This window comes from Carettochelys insculpta, chromosome 21, assembly GCF_033958435.1.
Source record: "Carettochelys insculpta isolate YL-2023 chromosome 21, ASM3395843v1, whole genome shotgun sequence".
Taxonomy (NCBI): Eukaryota; Metazoa; Chordata; order Testudines; family Carettochelyidae; genus Carettochelys; species Carettochelys insculpta.
In genome coordinates, this window is record NC_134157.1 from 9,656,651 (window position 1) to 9,677,832 (window position 21,182).

General features: G+C 44.5%; 1 protein-coding gene across 1 annotated transcript in view; it reads right to left on the minus strand.

Moving 5' to 3' along the window:
• Positions 1-21,182, minus strand: part of CACNA1B (calcium voltage-gated channel subunit alpha1 B) — a 502,106-nt gene that overhangs the window by 429,101 nt on the left and 51,823 nt on the right. The window lies entirely within an intron of this gene.

Genomic DNA, 21,182 nt, shown 5'->3' on the forward strand with positions numbered 1-21,182 from the left:
CCAACATCCTTCTGCCTCTTACAGTTTCATGTTGAATTATTCATTGGATGTCAGGTCTGGTGCAAAAGTACATGCCAGAAAAGGGTAGGGAACCCAGAAAAGACCCCCTGCAGCTCTTGCCTCAATGCCAGCAGCCTGACCTCTTGCAATTTAAGGATTAGGACCCCCTTTGACTTTACAAGCCTGAGAGATCACCTTCATCTTCTGTCCCCCGACTCTAAGCCACGGGGCACTGGCCCCAAAAGAGCAAACAGCACAAACACCACACCTCTCATGTTCCAGCGCATACACAGTGATCAAAGGACCCTGCTGAATATAGAGAGGCACATACATATAGGCGTATAAAACATAAATGCCGTCATCCATTAATATTGATGCTTGCTTTCTCCCATAGATCCAGGCCAAGCATAATTACATGCAATTTTTATGCTGCCTCCAACATACTTCAGACTGTGAACATCAAAGCACTAGTAGGTAATGCTACAGTTGGCAGCACTAGTGTGCATCAAAATGGAGCTCTTGAAGAGAGCACTGGGTAGCGAGGTGCATCATTGCGCCAGCCGTTCAGCTCAGCAGAGCTGGATGCAAACCTGCTGTCAGTTACAAGTGGAATAAGCTTGGTGATCAGTCAGGTTCCCACCCACCTGCATAGGCGCTACATAGAGCAGTGGGGCCTGCAGGACATCAGACCTGAGATGCATTGGAAAAGTTGTGTGCGTACAGAGATAGACAGGCTGAAAACTCAAATGGGGTGCATTGAGCAGGAGGGAGCCAAGCAGGAGGTGGCTTAGTCAGGGAGAACAGGCGTTAGCAGGCCTAAAGGCACTTTGCATTACCAGGACAGAGTTGTCAGGGTCAGGTGTGATTGCAGTTCCAGTGCCTGGGACGTCAGGTCATAGAGGAGAGCACATGCACAGGTGTCCTGTCCTCCTGGTGTTATGCTGGACCACCCTGTTTTTTCAAGGTTTATTCTGTCTGGTTTGGATGTAAATCCAGGAGACACGTGTCCAGTATCATGCCACATGGGATTGAGGATGCCATTCTGAAGGGTGTTTCACATCACGCACATGCATGAGGTCACATTCAGGGAGACAGGGTCTCTTAGCCGGGGGTTGTGCCATGGCATTCCTGGAAGCTCTGGAATATCTGGTATTCAGTGGACATGCTCAGTGCCTGCCCAGAGCTCTGAGAATCTTTTTGCCAAGTTCTTGCTGTCAAGGCTCCATGTCACCTCAATGGCAGGCTTAGAAGCACAAACTGTCATTCACACTACAAAAAAGCAGTCCTGTAGCACCTTAAAGACTAACAGTAACAGAAAGCCTTTGACACGGTCCCAATATACCTAGATTTCCAGAAAGCCTTTGACACGGTCCCACACCAAAGGCTTTTATGTAAATTAGGCAGTCATGGGATAGGAGGAAAGATCCTTTCATGGATCGGGAATTGGTTAAAAGACAGAAAACAAAGGGTTGGAATAAATGGTAAATTTTCACAATGGAGGGGGTAACTAGTGGTGTTCCCCAGGGGTCAGACCTGGGACCGATCCTGTTCAACTTGTTCATCAATGATCTAGAAAATGAGGTAAGCAGTGAGGTGGCAAAGTTTGCAGATGACACCAAGTTGTTCAGGACTGTCAAAACCAAAAGGGATTGTGAAGAACTACAAAAAGATCTCAGCAAACTGAGGGATTGGGCAGCAAAATGGCAAATGAAATTTAATGTGGGTAAGTGTAAGGTAATGCACATTGGAAAAAATAACCCAAATTACACGTACTACATGATGGGGTCAAATTTAGCTACGACAGATCAGGAAAGGGATCTTGGAGTTATAGTGGATAGTTCTCTGAAGACATCCACGCAGTGTGCAGCGGCAGTTAGTAAAGCAAATAGGATGTTAGGAATTATTAAAAAAGGGATAGATAATAAGACAAAAGATATCTTACTTCCCCTATATAAAACTATGGTACGCCCACATCTTGAGTACTGTGTGCAGATGTGGTCTCCTCACCTCAAAAAATATATATTGGCATTAGAAAAGGTTCAGAAAAGGGCGACTAAGATGATTTGGGCTTTGGAACGGGTCCCATAGGGGGAGAGGCTAGAGAGACTGGGACTTTTCAGTCTGGAAAAGAGGCGATTGAGGGGCGATATGATAGAGGTATATAAAATTATGAATGGTGTGGAGAAAGTGAATATAGAAAAATTATTTACCTTTTCCCATAATACAAGAACTAGGGGACACCAAATGAAATTGATGGGTAGTAGGTTCAAAACTAATAAAAGGACATTTTTCTTCACACAGCGCACAGTCAACCTGTGGAACTCCTTGCCGGAGGAGGCTGTGAAGGCCAGGACTCTATCAGGGTTTAAAAAAGAGCTCAATAAATTTTTGCAGGTCAGGTCCATAAATGGCTATTAGCCAGGGGTAAAGTATGGTGCCCTAGCCTTCAGAACAAGGGCAGGAGATGGATGGCAGGAGATAAATCACTTGATCATTGTCTTCTGTTCTCCTCCTCTGGGGCACCTGGCATTGGACACTGTCGGCAGATGGGATACTGGGCTGGATGGACCTTTGGTCTGACCCAGTATGGCCATTCTTATGTTCTCATGGTGAGCTTTCATGGGGCAGACCCACTTCTTCAGATCTGGAGAGGGAGAGAATTTAAAGAAAAAGATAGGGGGGAAAAAGGAAAAAACTGACAAATCCGCTGGATAGGGCAGAAGGAAGTGCAGGGGAGGGAGAAGAAAAAATCCTCTGCAAGTGTCTATTAAGTTAAGCGGGATGGCTGCGGTCATTGTGAATATCAAAGGTGGGGCATTCATGGGGCACGTCCTTGTAATGCACGAGAGAACTGAGATCTTGTTGAGTCCAAGATGACAGGTACCAAACTTGAAAATAAATTCGAATTCAGATGTCTCCCTTTGTTTCAGTGGCTCATTATCAACAACCTACAACCCACACTGGAACATAATGCTGCACTTGCACAGGCCCTGGGCGACAGGCCTATTCTCTGCTACAGACAGCCACCCACCCCAAAGCAATTCTCACTAACAGCCACACACCACGCGACAGAAACACTAACCCTGGAATCTTTCCTTGCAACAAACCCCATGGTCAACTCTGTCCACATATTTACAATGGAGACACCATCACTGGATCTACCCACGTCAATCACACTATCAAGTACTCGTATTTCTTTACCTCCAGTAATGTGATACAGGCCATCATGTGCCAGCAGTGCCCCTCTCCCATATATATTGGACAAACTGGACAGTCACTTTAACAAAGAACGTATGGCCACAAATCAGGCATTAGGAATGTGAATACACATTTCACTCTAGCAGGTCACAGCATTCAACACCTAATGATGTGCATTCTAAAGCAGAGATTTTAACACCAGATTACAAAGGGAGGCATCTGAATTGGATGGCATATATGCTATATGCTCATTTCAGAGGTGCTAGATTCATAGGTTCCAAGGCCAAGAAAGCACCACAGTGATCTTCTAGTCTGACCTCCAGTATGAAATGGGCCCCAAAACTTCTGTCAAAACAATTCCTAGAGCAGGAAGGATTGCTCAGTGGTTAGCCCCTTGACCTTGTAAACTCAAAGTTGTGAGTTCAGTCCTTTAGGGGGTCTGGGGTAGGTTTGATTTAAAATAAAAATATATCGCGGATGGTGATAGGTCCTGCTATTCTTCAGCTCCCCTTATGTGACATAGGTCATCATGACCAGCAATGCCCCTCTTCCTGTGTGCAGGGGACTGGACTCAATAACCTCTTGAGGTCCCTTCCAGCTCTATGAGATCTACTGGAAAAATGCCCTGTATTGAGCACACATGGTGGCCTTTGAATTCACTGCATGAGGCTGGTGACCAGCACCTCTGAAAATCCAGGACTGAGCTTCATGGGGCCAGGGCTACATCTTCCTCTTCTATGCCAATAGTTGTAACAACCGAGAAGGCTGCGCAGAACCTGACTCTTGTACAGGCCCATGGTCTGCCTGGTTAATTTCTATTCAGAGGAAGACAGTAGTTAGAGGCACACCGAGATAGGTGGCAATCATTCACAGAATTGCCCCTACCTATCGTAGGCCTGGCTCCAGCCAGTGCAATCGATCCCTCATTGCCATTCAAGATGAAGGGGTGGGGTTTGACAAGTCAGAGGCTCCCCATTACAGAGACTGGAACACTGACACAGCCTGCATCCGGAGTCACAGCATGAGATGAAAATGAATGCACCCGTTCACGTTTCTCTTGAATGACAGTTTTAATTAAAAGGTATTTTAGTGCTCAGAAAATTCGCATAAATGATCAGTTGCTAATCTTGTTATTCCAGTAACTACACCACACTACAGGAGGCAGGATTAATGCTCAGGGTGCTGGGAAGGGGTGTAAGTGTATTTTTTTCCCTTTTCTGGGAAATGGCATAGTGGTTGTCACCAAAAAAGAAAACAAAAAAAAAACCAAGAGCAAAACAAAATTAAAAAAATCAGCTTCTGCTGTATTGGTTATTACTGTGGTATTATGCAGCATTTCACAGCATCAGTTTACATCCAACAAAGGGGTTCAGTCATGCCATGATCTGCAGAGGTGATCCCTTGGCAGGAATGGGACTAGAGATACTAACATGAAGGGTGAGGTTAAAAAGCGAGAAATGACTAAAAATAGAAATCCTTTCCTCTGAAAAACTATACTTTTGGGAGGTTTCCTGACTCGGGACAAAAAATAGGGGCAAAAAAAACCCAGACCCTCAATGTTTTTCACAGGGATTTCCAGAAAATTCTGTTTCAGAAAAATCAACACTGAATTTTTCAGCTTGTTGCTTGCCCACATAGAAGATTCTCGGTAGTTTCACTTTAGGCCTGCCTCAGAGAAGCAGTGAGTCAGCATTTTGATTTGTCCCATAGAAAATAAAATCAGCATATTTGATTTTGCCAGAAGGCCGGTTTCTAATATCAAAAAATCTTTGATGGAAAATTTCATCTCTAAGGGAATCATCTATACCGAAAACATTTGATACTGGAAGTATAGGAGATAGACCAAGACTGTAGTAGAGTTTAAAAAAGAACTAAATAAATTCATGGGAGATAAGTCCATCAAAGGTTATTAGTCAGGATGGGCAAAGACGGTGTCCCTAACCTACATACAGAGCACATCACCACTTTCGTTTTTGTTTTGTTGGTGCCATGATTTTCTTTGGACCCATTTATCAAAATGGGAAGGATGGTTTTGTAGCTAGTGCACAGAATTAAATGTGTGGGTTGAATTCTTTACTTGCAGCCTTGTGCAGCAATCTCAAAACTATCCCTCCTCTTGCAATTAATGGGACCAAACAGGTGACCAGTGCTACTATTTAACATGCCAGGAAAAGTGCCTCGCTTTCTTTAAAACATGTAAACTCCAACACTTGCCATTTTCATGATGCTTCTTTTTAGTTCTTTAGTTTCATTTCTATATTGTGTTATTTATGAGTAGGCTTGGAAGGATAAGATTTGTTGGTCTACATCCATTTCACCATCCACACACACACACAAATGCAAAGATATTTCTATTGAGGATTATCAAAATTTACAGATAAGTAAAGTAAGAAGGATGCTGCTTAAGATCTCAGAGTTTGATTTACTTTGTATATTTTGACATGATAGACAATACTTATTTGTTATCCCAGTTTTAATACTTATTTAATGACAATAGATGTTGAGATTCAGATAAGTGTCAGACCCCTCCACCCCATCATTTTGTGCAACTGGGAAAATGCAGAACAATAGGGTCATATGCAACACTTAATATGTGGTACATTGATAGCTTCAGATGCTGCATTCCCAGCAGAGGAATAAGCACTGGATAGATAGAACAGCTGTAGCTTTTAAAAACAGGCTTTTTGACTAATGTGCAATTCAAATTTCTCTTTGGAATGGCAAGACATTTTTTCTTTTCTTTGTTTAGAGGCTTTTTAAAAGTTAAAGACTGAACTATAAGATATTCTCCACAAATGATTGGGCAGATTTTGCCCCTCCTGGCAGCTACACAGAGGGTCCATTAATGAGCTACAACTACCCTCATAAATTGCATCATAGGAGGCACACCAGACATGAGGCAACAACAAATTAAGGGGAAGCCTGTAGCATGGGGGGCTGCTCTCAGTTATGCTTCCCAGAGGAGGTAAGTGTGGTGTAAAACCACTTTTGCCAACCTTCCTTGTGGGCTGATGCCTTCTGGAAGCACAGCACTGAATCAGACCTCAAGTTTTTGGAATGAAGTTTGAACTGTCTCAGTTGCCACTCTTTTGGTGAGACCCTTTCCTAAAATGCGTCCTCACCCCCAGAAAGCCAAATTTCCTCAGCATGAACCTGAAGCACTGGAGATGCCTTTGTCATACTGAACAATAAACAAACATGAGCTGATGATTTAAAAACGTACCATAAGTGGCCCTTTGGGGAAGTCAGAGTGACTGGTTGGCTTATTCGATGATTCAGGGGGTGAGTATAAAGAAAGGCACACTCTGTAGAAGTCACCATTATCATTGTCCTTTATGCCTACTGGCATCATTGGCTATCCTCTCAATAGTGCTCCAAGAGCGATTCATGCTTTCCATTTCTACTTCAACAGTTCAGCACCATGTTGTCTTGCACAGCAATGAAGGGTCCTGTGGCACCTAACAGACTAACAGAAAAGTTTTAAGCCTGAGCTTTCGTGAGCACAGACTCACTTCATCAGATGCTGGTCTTGGAAATCTTGAGTCATCTTCATTTCTGCTTCCCTTCAGGAGTCCAGTGCACAGAAGTCTTTGTGATGGAGCTTCCATCTTTCCAGAGCATATGCCCAATACACCTGGAGAGCCTCTTCATAATAATGGTGGCCATGTCACCTTGCTTGCACTATGCAAGCAGGTCCTGATTGGAAATTATTCTTGGCCAAAAAATACGGAGGATCCTCCAAAGGCTTCTGGTGCAAAAGGGTGACAATTTACCGAGGTCATAGTCTGTCATCCACCAGCATTCTGATTGATACAATAATGTTGATAAGACTCAGCTCTGATAAACTTCACTTTGGTGTGGATGTTGTGCTGTGCTGGCTTCCATAAGCATTCAGGCTCATGAAGACATTGCTGGCTTTATTGAGTCTGCTCTTAATATTGCTTCTGACACCTCCATCTTGCCTGATAATACTACCCAAATATGAAAAGCTCTCTGTGGCAGGTAGGTCATGGCCATTGATCTTGACTGATGATGGTGCCTCAGTGTCATGACTTCCGTCTTCTCCGGTAGAGGTAGTAACTTTTTTAAATGTCATATGTTTATATTTCATGTCTCGTTTGAAGATCTCTGTGCTCTTTGCTCCATTTTGCACATGGGACACCAAGGACCAGAGAAGGGAAACAACCTGCTCGGTGTCACCAAGCCAACAAACAGGAGCACAGAGACCGAACCCAAGATGCCTGGGCTCTCTGTTAGATCTTCTAACCATAAGGAAATATTGCCACCTTTGTGGCCGGGCTACTCCACAGGGAATGTACATTTTGATCCCAGCCATTTACACAAAAAAAAAACAAAAAACCCACAGTGGAAGAAGCTCTATTTTTAAATGTCAGAATGACTCAAGGAATTGCTGTACACAATGTTGTAAAGGCCAAAGTGATAACCGGGTTAAAAAAACAACTAGAAAAATTCACAAAGGATAGATCCATGAATGGCTATTGGCCTTACCAGATCAGGCGCCAAACCAGCTACTGCAAGCTCAGAGAGTGGAAGTTCAAACCACTTCCCCTCAGTGAATGTGCCCTCATTTACCAATAATAGATGCATACAGAGAGAGGGGATACAGTGTTACGAACAACGTTCACATTGGGACTCACTGCAACTTCAAAAATGTCAAGTTTGCAATGAAAGGTTTTCATTAAAAATCACAGTTTTGACCAGCTACAGAGCTGACAACTTTACCAAACATTTCTATAAAATTTCAAAGTTAAAAAAGCAATAAACAGGTTTTCAAAAAATTCCTGAACATTTGATTTAGTTTTTCTAGCCACCTCCAATTTTTACTAAAGAATTAGGATTTACCAAAAAAACCTTTTTCTTTGATTACTTTTAATTTCCCATCTTTTTCTCCTTTATCCTATGCTCAAACAATCACAAGCCAAATACCTGTTCCTGTAATAAATCATCACTTGCAACTTTTGGCTTGATCTGTAGCTTGCAAGAGGCTGTGGTGCTTGTGTTAGTCATGCTTTGACTGCCATGAGTACAACAGAAGAAGAATCCTAGGTTAAGTAGCATTACAATTAATTCATCATTAATTTGTACTATGAGCTTTTTTTTTTAAAAAAGGTAACATTTAGACTTGAAAGCATTAGATTTCTTTGGCAAATGTGGATACACATCAATGTCCACATACACACAGAAACCAGCCAAAAATTGTTTCCATCAATAATAATCAAACGTGCAGAGCGGCAAAGAAAAACGCTGCTTGAGAAATCAGAGTTAGACTTAAGGCTACTTATTTTGCACATTTTGACATATGATGTTGACAGTTTGTGTTTCAACAATGGTAAAGCTTTCACTTTTTGATATTTGATGCCTGTGATCATTAAATAAGGATAGCCTGACCTGCGGAATTTCCCACAACTATGAACATTTAAAAATTGATAAAAAATGCTTAAAACTGATCATGTCATGCAACTCTGACCATTTAAATTGATTAAAAAAATTAAAACTTTTAAAGAACCAACCAATATCTGTCAAAACGATTAAAAATAAAAGCTGAATTTGCCAAACCTAGAAATTCACTAAAACAAATCAAATAAAAACCCCACACTCATAGGCTGACATGCTCCAATTCCCCTCTGACCTCCTCAAGGGTCAATCAGGAGTTACTCCTGAAAGGAATCAGTGGGGTTACATCGGTTAAAACCTCTGTCAAGCCCAATAACACCAGAGACAGCTCTAGCTCATGTTGGCAGCAGCACAGGGCTCTTTGTCACCCTCTAGGGCCTAGAGATGTATGGCTCTGCTGTTGGCTCAGTTAGCAGACCTGATCCTACAGCTCAGGCAGCACATAATCATGCTTCAAGACCCGGGGTTGTCATTCCACAATGTCTATCACTAGATTCCAGCACCGAAACAAAGGCGGGCAAGGAAGGCATTTGCCCTGGCTGTAGCATAATCAGGGACACAAGATGCCAGATCCCTCCCCGTCTCTCTCTCTGGATTGCCAGTGCTGGCCTGTGCCTGGGATGGCAACTTCCAGGAGCTAAGGGATTAAACCCTCTCCCCCTGCTACAGGGCTCTTCCCCTGCTCTGGGTGACGATGGTTGGGCTGCTCCACACGTCCCGGGACTAAGCCTCCTGGTCTAAGGCTGCTGCCACCTCCATTTGCATTGGGCAAGCTACAGCCCTTTGGTAGTTTAGTGTCTGCTCTTACAGCGGAAATAGGATCTCTGGCATTTTGTTTAAAGTTCATTATTTTATTTTTTAAAGCTCATTACTTTATGATGACTTTACTGTGCTAAAGTCCTGTAAAGTAACTTTATAATAAGTATTAGAATTATTTTATCATGTATTATATGCTCCTTTATATTTCAGTTTTTTTAAGAATGACATCTTATATATTGTTATTTTTAATAATCAATGGAAAATATGTTCCTAATATTATTGGAAAATATATGTTTGTTATATTACTGTAACCCTTCTGTTAATGGCAGGTAACCAACAGCAGGGCCAGGTTCGGTTCCTAAGGGATTCCATCAGTAACACAACCAAACTGTCTTGAGCCCCCACCCAGTAACCTGGGACAATCTCACCCTACCTGCTGGGTGCCTGTAAGGGCAGTTTGTCCCGCCTCACAAGCACAGAGTCTGGAGATAGAAACAGCTTGTTTAATATCAGTAACCTAAACATAAATTTACACAGTGACACATGTAGAATTCCTACACAAAGGAAAGGAAAAACCCATTAAGCAAGGCACTGTCCCCAGAGGCTGCAGAGCCAAGCCCCTTCTTTAGAGCTCTTTATCCTCACACCCCACTTATACAGTATACCTCCACCTCAACTGTCCATTCACAGTATGGTCTGGTCCATACGAACCCACAGTTCACAAATACATCAGCATGGAGTCTCCTCCCATACAGAGGCAGGATCACCTGCCAGCTGCTTGCCTGATGCACTCTGCCAGCCATCCCTGATGGCCATTTGCCTGCTGCACTCCACTGGCCACCCCTGCTAGCCACTTGTCCACAGTGGGTTTGGCTCTAGGGAAATCCTGCGATTTCAGCTGTTTGGGGCTTCAGCTCTAGCCACAAAAATCTCAGTATCCATCAAGACAGATTCTGAGAGAATAACTACAGACCCCAGCATTTAGTTCTATCTTTGAACGAGGAAGGGAGGACTAATCAAACCAGACTTACGACTACATAGCCAAAAGGCTCCCAGGCAGCTCATTCAGCCAGCATCCCTTCCCCACTCTCCATCCCACTTTCTATTTCACAATGCTCTGCTGAGGAGAGTCCTGTGTGATTCACATCTTACACAGTTAAGATGATGTCCCTGTATCCCCAAAATAATTTCAAGCATTGGTGATATTCCACAATGCCTACACTGGGTGATAGCTTAACTTATGTCTTTACAAGTTGTTTACAATAGGTGAAACACCACTGCTTTTTCCTGAACCCAGCAGGTCTTGGAAAACAAAGCAGTTATTTACATTTGCACATCCTACAACTCTTCCCATGTCCCTGTGAATGATCACTGAAGAACATATTCCTCAAATTCCTTCAATAAGACTGAGCTCCTGCAGCCACATTCCTTACATCACTATTGACGCTGTCAAGTGATAAAAAAATTAATAGTGATTAATTGCATCATTAAAAATTGTCATTAAATTGTGCAATTAATCATAGGACAGCTGGGGTCCCCACAACTGTGGGGCTGCAGGTGAGGCTCTGTGCCCCAGCCAGTTTCCAGCCACAATGCCCCTGGTTGGGGTTGTGTGGCTGCAGGGCTGCCCCTGCTTGGGGCTCTGTGCCCCAGCTGCTTGCAGTTTCAGGGATTTCCTCTGCCTCAGCCAGGGTCCGCACAGTTGCAGGACTGCAGCCAGGGACAGCCCCATGGCTGGGAGCCTGCTGGGATGTGGATCCCTGCTGCAAGCCCTGCAGCTGCAAGGACCTGGCCATGCTTGGGGAACCCTGGCAGCCCTGGGTCTGGAAGCCATCCAGGGGATGGAGCTCCACAGGCAGATCCAATCCCAGGGACCCAGCAGCCCTGGGATTGGGAGCAAGTGGGGTTTACCACCAGCATGCACACTTTAAAGTAGAGTTGTCAATGAACACTGTTACGACCTGTGATTAACATGTGGGTTTTTTTAACACGTTAAATCTGCTGTGCATTAATCACATGTGTTAATGCACATTAATTGGCAGTCCTAATTGCTATACAAATTAATAATTTTTGTGAATTCTTCCTGAAGTAAAGATAAATAAAATTTAGTAAGCTGTAGACATCTTTTAATTTGGAGGAGAGGGGACGCATAAATTGTCTTTTGCCCTAGGTGTGAAAGTATCTAGTTGCAGCTCTGTTTGATTTAACACATAAGACCTGAGGTTTCAGTGATGGTTGATACCTTCTCTCACAGCTGTAAAACCACTGCACAGGGCTGATCAACAATCTTGTCAAAAACATTCTTTGATGTGAAATGGTGTTTTCAACTAAAACATTTTCCATTCAATTCTGATTTTTCTTTTTTTTGTTTTTGGAGAAACGTTCTGCAGGAAAAACCAACCTTTTTCTGCCCAGTTCTGCCCAGCAGCAAGACATGGTGAGGGCCACTCTACAAGCATCTGAGTGAAAGAGAGACAAAGAATAGATAGTTTCCCTGGCTGCTTTAGACACAGCTATAGTGAGTCACTCACTTGCATTGGCCCAATCTCTCTTGGAATGGTGGTGATGACGTGCCAGGAGCGTGTCATCATGCAGGCACATAGCACACAATAACAACCAAGGCCAATCAAGTGGGAGGCTGAGGGGCAGGAGGGCCATTTGGACTTGGCCTCAAGGTCAAAAGGGGCCTCAGAGCTAGATTTTTCCTCAATAATTAGTTCATTTGCACAGAAAAAGGCTAGGAAAGCATTTGTTAAATACGAATATTCAGATTACTTCTCACCCTTTTTTGGTGCCTTATTTTGTTTTCATTGATCATTTTTTATTTTTATCATGGCTGGGCCACTCTGGACCACTGAGAGGTCCTGTTAACAATTCGACCTGAGCCTGAGCCAAATGCCCCTGAAACTTGAGAAACTCAAGTCCAGAATCAAGAGAGCCCAGCCCAGACCCCACAACCTAGCCAGGACTATAAACAGAAAAAAAACAATTCCTTCCTGATCCATGCAAGCAATCACCTTACTCCCTGAAGCACGAGTTTTGATTATGCTTCTAGGTAGTGTTTACTCAGAGCCCAAACAGACAGACACATCTGGCACAGAAGTGATAAAAGGAAATTCAGTTCAAGGCAAGACTTTGAGTCAACACCTGACCTACCTTAAAATTGTTCTACCATGATATAGGGATGTGGCTGGGGGGAGAGAGAGAAGAGTCATTCAGATTTTAAACTGTTTAGAGGGAGCAGAGAGCGTGGCTGAATCAAACAATGGGGAATAAAAATGCCTATTAAAAAGAGAGAGGGAATTCTTGTCAAGGTCCTTTAAAAAAGTTATGTGTTTTATATGGAGCTTTGCTGTTGCTGGTTTTCCCTGTAGAGCAAATGTCCTTTCTTATTTCTCAAATGGCCTTTTCGTAGTTAATGCCTCATCTATTAATAATCCTTCACTGGAAGGGGAAAAGAAAAAAAGCAGATTTCCATCAGACGTTCAAGCTGTTCGTCTGTCATAGACAAAAATAAACTCGAGGAAGTAAAATTAGCACCAACGCAGGTCAGTCACTAGACACTCAACGGTCATCATTAGAACTGCAATGAACTCTCTCACCACAACTCCAAACTGGACACTGCTTGCTGCAGTTCAGATTCACCCATGTACATGAGAATCAGGCTGGTTTGCCAGTAGGTTCACCTAGGTTCCTTTAAGGTCTAAACAAAGCTGGGCCAAATGTATAGCTTACAGATGCCAATTTTTGGTTGGATGTATTCCTGGAAGATTCATCATATGACATCTTTAATTAAAGATTTAATTCCTGGGGATTTCAGGACAATCCTGAAGGACTGGCAACCCTAGCGTAGCTCTAGATGGAAACCAGTGGAGAATTGTGAGAGCTTGGCTGACATATGCTATAAGCAGAAGGCTGGTCCAGTGGGTTGGGCCTTAGTCTAAGAGCTAGAAAACCAGGTTCAGTTGCCTGCTGTATCCAAGACTTCCTGTGTGACTTCAGGCAAGTCACTTGCCTGAAATCACTTGGTCCCATTTCCTCAGAAATATTTAGGGACCTAACTCCCATTGATTTTTAAATACCTTTTGGAATCTGGGCTTTAATTATCACTCTGTTGTACAGCTGTGCAGTAAGATAATGGCACTGCCTTACTTCAGCTGGGTGTTGTGAGGATGAATATCCTGAACATTGTAAATTAACCAGATACTAGGGCTGCATCTACACCAGCAAGTTCTTTCAAAAAAACGGGCCTTTTCCAAAAGAACCCGTGGAGTGTATACACACAAAATATGCTCTTTCCATCTGAAATCAAAAGAATACAGAACTTTTTCCAGCAGCCCTCTTCCTCTCCCAGATGAGGAAGAGCAACTTTTTTCTGAAAGATTTTTCAGAAAAAAAAACCATGTGTAGATGCCTCAGGGGCCCTGTTTTGGAAAGAGCAGTCATGGCATCAGATTTTTCAATCCCCAGCCCATTCTTTCAAAGAGCAGGGCCTGTGTAGATGCTCTACATCCAAAGAGCGGATCGGTTTTTGGATCCGCTTTTTTGTGTATGGATGAGCTCTTTCAAAAGAAGTTTTTTCAGAAGGGATCTTCTTGAAGAACATCTTTCGAAAGATCGCTGCAGTGTAGATGTAGCCTGGGTGTAACGGGGACCATGTAAGTTCTTGGAGGTTCTGGGGTTCGCTTCAGCTCCATGCTTATAGCTGAATTCACGGAGCTGCAAAGTTGCAAAGGCTGAGACCCAACTTGGCTGCTTCCCCAGTCATGCACAATGCTGTATTAGGCAAGAGTAAATGCCTTCTATGTTCTAGGCAACACAAACCAACAAGACCTCATAACATCAGATGCTCTCTGCTCCCAAGCTAATGACAGACCAGCTTCATGGCCTTGATTTTATTTACACATGCTCTGGGGTATTTCCATGGTGTTCCTCCCAATAGCACCTGAGCAAACTACAAATGCTAATGAGTTTCAGCCTTGCAACTCTCCTGGGATTCAGAAGATCTCTAGTGACTCCATATCACAGGTGTGGAAACTGAGGCACAGAGAGGTTAAATTGAGTTGCCCAACATCACTGAGCAAGCCCACGGTATTCTTGGGTGTTGAACTTGGAAATCTGAGGTCCTAGCCTAGTGCCTTAACTCGGAGGTTGTGCTCATTTCCTCAGGCAGATTCAGCCCAGCCGCAATCAGCCGGGATGTTATGGAATTGTTTCACAGGCAGAGCAGCAAGCAAAGCAATGATGAATTGTGGGAGTCTGGAATGAGCCTGAGTTTTGCCACTTTCCAGGCATGCTGCTAGACTGCTGTCTTTCCACAAGCCTGCCCTAATTAACAATGCCGTAGCCCTTCTTTGGGGTTGTAACACATGAGAACACCCCCATCTAAGAAAGCAACCATAAGGATGAAAGGGTAGAAATACTGTCAGAGCTTACAGCCAAAAGGGAGCAGTGGGTTATTTAGTCTTACCTTCTATCAGACAGCACCATGACCCACCCTCTAAACTCACACCCAGACAATGTATTACAGCCCACAAGAGACTGGACAATCATGCACCATAGGCAGAGAGACCAAGCTGAACCCAGACCTGAGCCACTGTAATGGTAGGGAATAACTTAAACATGATTACTCCAAGATAATCCACATCCCACTCTGGAGAGGAAGATAAAAACCTCCAATATCGCTGCCAGTGGGGGAAAATTCCTCCCTGACCCCACATAAGGTGAGACACTGAGCATATGAGAAAGAGTCAGCCAGCCAAGCCCGTGTCAGAAGGAATGTTCAGTGTCTCATCTCCAGCTGGCCCTGGTTAGAATCTAGTCACTGTTTCTAGGTCTGAGACCTAAGATGCCCTAGACTGAGACCTCTCCTTTGATGCCCTTCCCTGGCACATGGACCACTAGCCAGCCATTACAGACCCTGAAACCAGCATCTGAGATGTCCAAGCTTCACCCCACCTAGTCATTTACACATGCCTCCTAATGCTCCTATAGCTGTGGGCTCTCCAGGCTTCTAGTTTAATCCATTAGGGCAGTATTTCCTACCTTTTCTCTAATGCGGACCAACAAGCCTCTCCAAACCATTTGTGGGTCCCTATCAAAGCCAATTCCAGCCACTATGTATGCTACAGTAAATGAAAAGAGAAGCAAATAAAAATTGTGTCACACAAAGGCGGCACCATGTAGATTTTCAGTCAGCAATTAATAATACTGTTGAAAGACATTTAATTTAAAAATAATAATTGATTATAGCTTTGCAATTTATTTAACGCTTATTTTCTTTTTATTCATTTGTATTTATCTTTCATTTTTTCCACAGACTCTCTGCAATACCTTCAGACACCCCCCTGGGGTCCAGGTTGGGAACACTATGGCTGTGTCTACACTTATGTTCCTCTTTCAAAAGAGGCACGCAAATGAGGGAAATTGAAAATGCAAATGAGGTACAGATTTACATATCTGGCACCTCATTTGCATATTCTTTCAAAAGAGCTTCTTTTGAAAGAAGAAAAGCAGTGTAGACGTAGCTCTTTTGAAAGTAAACCCCATCTTGAAAGAACCCTTCTTCCCATAAAAGAAGGGTTCTTTCAAAGATGGGATTTACTTTCAAAAGAGCCGCATCTACACTGGTATTCTTCTTTCGAAATAAGAATATGTAAATGAGGTGCCAGATATGTAAATATGCATCTGATTTGCATTTTCAATTTTCTTCATTTGTGTGCCTCTTTCGAAAGAGGAATTCAAGTGTAGACACAGTCTATGGCAGGGAAGACAGGCTTAGCAAAGGAATTTCTTAACCACAGAAACTTGGCCTTTCACATGCTAGAGAGCTATGAATCATGTAAAACAAGTCTTGAGGTACACCTGAGCCCCCCACTAATCTCTTCTCACCACTCCTGAGTCACAGAGGCTGGGGGATGTTTCAGACGAGGCAAAGTCCCTTCTGGCCTCTTTCTCTGGCATGTCCTCCCTTTGTGTGGAGATAGTGCTGTAAGTAAAGTCTCTCTCTTTGCCACGTGCTCCCGTTCCCCTCCCTCAGTCATGCTTGCCCCACCCATGTAGAAGAACAGTTGTTCCCTGGGAGCAGGGCAGCACCTAAGAGACCTTCAAATCTGATAGCCCCAGTTTGTTGTCATGATAACTTCTCTCTGATAGTCCTTCCCTGAGGGTCAAGCCCCTTTTCCTGGATGTGGTACCTGTCTGGAACATGTCATAAAGGGATGCCTTTCAGCATGTGCAGACATGTTTAACATTTAATACAAAATGGAGTTATAATTTGACACAGACATAACCCACCACCTCCTTGGCAACAGGAAAAAACAGGCCCATTCACAAGACAGAGCCAGATGCTCCTGGCATCACAGTTTGCTGGCCTAGCATGCCCCTGCATTCAAATCCTGCAAAGGGAGGCTGAACAAGAAAAGGCTTGCATGTGAGCACGTCCAGCCAATCCTGCCACACCAGATATTCAGACTATTGCCATCCCTGCCTGACAGAATCATAGAAAGCTAGGTTTGGAAGAGACCTAAGGAAATCACCAAGTCCAACCTCCTGCTAAAAGCAGGACCAATCACAACTAAATCATCCCAGCCAGGGCTTTGTCAAATCTGGCCTTAAAAACTTCTAAGGATGGAAATTCCACTTCCTTCCCAGGCATCTCATTCTAGCGTTTCACCACCCTCTGCATGAAATGCTTTTCCTACTATCCAGCCTAGATCTCCTTCACTACAACTGGAGACTATTTGTCCTTGTTCCGCCATTTGCTACCACCAAGAGTAACCTGGCTCCATCCCCTTTGGAACTCCTCCTTCAAATAGTTGAACTGGCTATCAAATCCCCCCTCATTCTTCTGCAGTCTAAATGATCCCAGTTCCCCTAGCCTCTCCTAAGTCATGTACCCCATTTTCATTGCACTCTATTGAACTTCCTCCAATTTGCCCATGTCCTTTTTGCAGAGGAAAGTGGAGAGCACAAAACTAGATGCAATACTTGGACCTATGCCAGAAAGAGGGACATAATCACTTCCCTCGATCTGCTGGCAGTGCTCCTACAAGTGCAGCCCAATATGCCATTAGCCTTCTTAGGAAGAAGGGCATAGTGTTGACTCATATCCAGCTTTTCATCTACTGTAATCCCCAGGTCCTTTCCTGCAGAACTGCTGCTCAGCCAGTTGGCCCCCAGCCTGTAGCAGTGCTTGGGGTTCTACCGCCCTCAACACAAGACTCTCTGCACTTGCCCTTTTAGAACTTCATCAGATCTCTTCAGAGTCATGGAGTGATTAAATCAATAATGATCAGAACTTTTTCAGAACCTCAAGTTCATTTGTCCTTCCGTGGGAGTAAACATAAGATTGTGACTTGGGTTGCTAAGCATCAGTAAACGACTGCCAGTAAATAACCATCAAAATCTGTCAGTGAGCATCAGGGGGAGATTGCACATGTAATAGCAAATGGCAATTTAGATACTTATCTTTTTATTACTCGCATGTAAGCTTCCGAACAGCAGAACTGCTCCTGCTTGGGGCTGAGCAGCTCCTACTGGCCCCCTCTATAACCTCTTAAAGCAGGGAAAGTTGAGGCCTCCCAGCACCTTGCAAACCGTGCATGAGCACTCAGAGTAAAAGTTAAACACTGACTGTTTTACTCCCAGCACTGCAATGGACTTGGCTGAGTCATGGTGCCTCAGTTTCACCATTTGTCAAGTTACAGTGATCTCTAACTAGCAAAGACAAAATTAACTTTCATGCAGCACTCTGAAACTGTCATGTGAGAGCTGCTATTAAGTTTTTTTTCTTTCTTTTTTTTTTTTGCCTTGAAGTCTGGATTCTTTCCTGTGCAACTAAAAAAGGACACCTGTGCCAACAGTTCAGGTTGGGCTGCAACCCTAATGGGAAGCCTTTTCTTGAAAAGGGCTCCCATCTCACACACACGCTATGGAACATCGGGGATGATACGTAGGTAAGGTGGCAGTGTGGGTAGACTGTACCATCTCCTCCTCTCAGAGGGTGATATTCATTCCCTAGATGGGAGATGACATCCACTCCCTAAAACCCATATGCAGACCTTGGGAGGATGCACTGCAGCCATACCAGACCCCTAGATAAGGTGAAGAGGTGGGCTAGCTGGTTTCCAGTACGTGTAGATCGAATAATCCTGGCATTCTTCCACATGGATAGGTGGTGCTGAGACCCTCTGCACAGCCAGTAGCCCCCTGCTTTGTGTCCCCATCAGACAGGGGCAATGGAGATTTTCTTTGGCATTGTTAGGCCTTCGTGTACACTCTCAGCCCTTAGTGAATTTGACTCTCATGTCACTGCTTCTCAGGCCCTGGGCTGCCAAACACAAAGAAGGGCAGAAAGAAAAGGAGGTTGTGTGTTTTCTGCGTATTTTCCAGCCTACGGGCATGGAGTGTCAAACAACAGCAGTAAACAATCAAAATATTATTTTATGAGCTAATGCAGGCTATTGCCAAAGCCAGCATGAAATGCATTCCACCTAGCGTCATTTAATTTCCGTGCTACCAGCCCTCGGCTAAGTGCCAAGCCACAGAGCCCAGGCCGCAGTATAATAGCATAGGCTGCCTTATCTTCAGGGAAATAAACTGAGACCAGCTGAAAACAGCTGAGTGGAATATCACCATAGAAACTAGGCAAGGAGGAAGAGGCATAGTCTCTCTCCCTGGCTAATTTCTACTTGACAGCAGCATAGAGGCTGAGCCTTTGGAGCAATGGTCTGAAGTTACAGAGGGAGAGGTGCAGGATGGATATTAGGAAAAACTATTTCACTAGGAGGGGGTGAAGCATTGGAATGCGTTACCTAGAGAGGAGGTGGAATCTCCATCCCTGGAGGTTTTTAAGTCCCAGCTTGACAAAGTTTTGTCAGGTCATTTAAGCCGCGTCTACACGTGCACGCTACTTCGAAGTAGCGGCGCCAACTTCAAAATAGCGCCCGTCACAGCTACACGTGTTGGGCGCTATTTCGAAGTTAACTTCGACGTTAGGCCGCGAGACGTCGAAGTCACTAACCCCATGAGGGGATGGGAATAGCGCCCTACTTCGACGTTCAACGTCGAAGTAGGGAATGTGTAGACGATCCGCGTCCCGCAACATCGAAATAGCGGGGTCCTCCATGGCAGTCATCAGCTGAGGGGTTCAGAGACGCTCTCTCTCCAGCCCCGGCGGGGCTCTATGGTCACCGTGTGCAGCAGCCCGTAGCCCAGGGCTTCTGGCTGCTGCTGCTGCAGCTGGGGATCCATGCTGCATGCACAGGGTCTGCAACCAGTTGTCGGCTCTGTGGATCTTGTGCTGTTTAGTGCAAGTGTGTCTGGGAGGGGCCCTTTAAGGGAGCGGCTTGCTGTTGAGTCCGCCCTGTGACCCTGTCTGCAGCTGTGCCTGGCACCCTTATTTCGATGTGTGCTACTGTGGCATGTAGACGTTCCCTCACAGCGCCTATTTCGATGTGGTGCTGCCCAACGTCGACGTTGAACGTCGACACTGCCAGCCCTGGAGGACGCGTAGACGCTATTCATCGAAATAAGCTATTTCGATGTAGCGTGCACGTGTAGACGTAGCCTTAGTTAAGGGTGGTCCTGCCTTAGGCAGGGGGCTGGACTAGATGAACTCCTGAGGTCCCTTCCAGCCCTAGAATTCTATGATTTGGGGTGAGGGTGGGGTAGGTCGGGGCAGGAGGAAAACATGGGTATGTTGGGGGGAACCAAGCAGAAGAGGGGACAAGTTTTTCCTTTCTTATGTAGTGATTTTAATTTTAACTGCAATCAGGCTCCCTCCCCAGCCACCCACCAGCCCTGCCGTGAGGCATTGCTTCTGCTCTTATGCTGCACGTGGGATCGCCCCACTATTAACAGGCCATCATTTCAACCTCCCCTCTCTTGCAAGGCTCATGCAACAGGCAGAGCTTTTCAGCCCAAGGAGGAAAGCTGAGTTTGGTTCCCTTAAAACGGCCTGAGAGATGAGAAAACAAAAACCAGATACTTCAGCTTTACTTGTATTTTCTCTTTGCGTCGCCCTCACTGCACTAACTACTCCAGCTGCTGATAGACATCTAAGCCAAGCAACGTCCAGATCTATCCCATTGGCTGCTAGGACAATACTGCACGTACAGGGGGGAACAATTATATTAAGTAATGCTGGCTGAGTAATCTCTCCAAACAGCGCATCTCTCCCAGCAAAGACGCTTCACTCGCTTTAAAAAAGCCACAGCGACCTGTGTGTTTTGGTGCACAGGGGAGGGGGACAGCATGCTTCAGGCTCTTTGGGGGAGCATGCCACCTCTTTTCTTCAGCTCTGTAAAGCACTGTATAAATAAATAAGGTGCAGACCACAGCTCTGTCTTATCTAGTAACCTGCTTCCAGCCCCAACCCAGGAAGACACATGCATAAATTCATCCCCATTCAGGAAAGCATGTAAACATGTCCTGACACTGACAGAATTTGAGAATGTGCTTTCCTGACTAAGGAATCAGGGCCTGTAACAGTGGCCAGTACCAAATGCAGCCCAGGAAAGTACAAGAAATCTAGCTGCCTGGAGGGAATGTTTCTTCCTAGTCCTCCGTGCATCAGCCTCTGAACTGTGCCCTTCATCAGGAGAGGTTCTACCCCTCCTCTTAACAATTCAATAACTCCAGCTAGCATCACCGGGGACATTTTTGTAATTACTCAGAAATGTCTTGTAGGTTCTCTTTTGTTTTGTTTTTTTGAATACAGCTAAACTCCTTGCCTCAGTGACACCTGGTGGCAATAAGCTCCCCTGGTTAATTAGATGCTGCATAAAAATACAGCATTACTATATAAT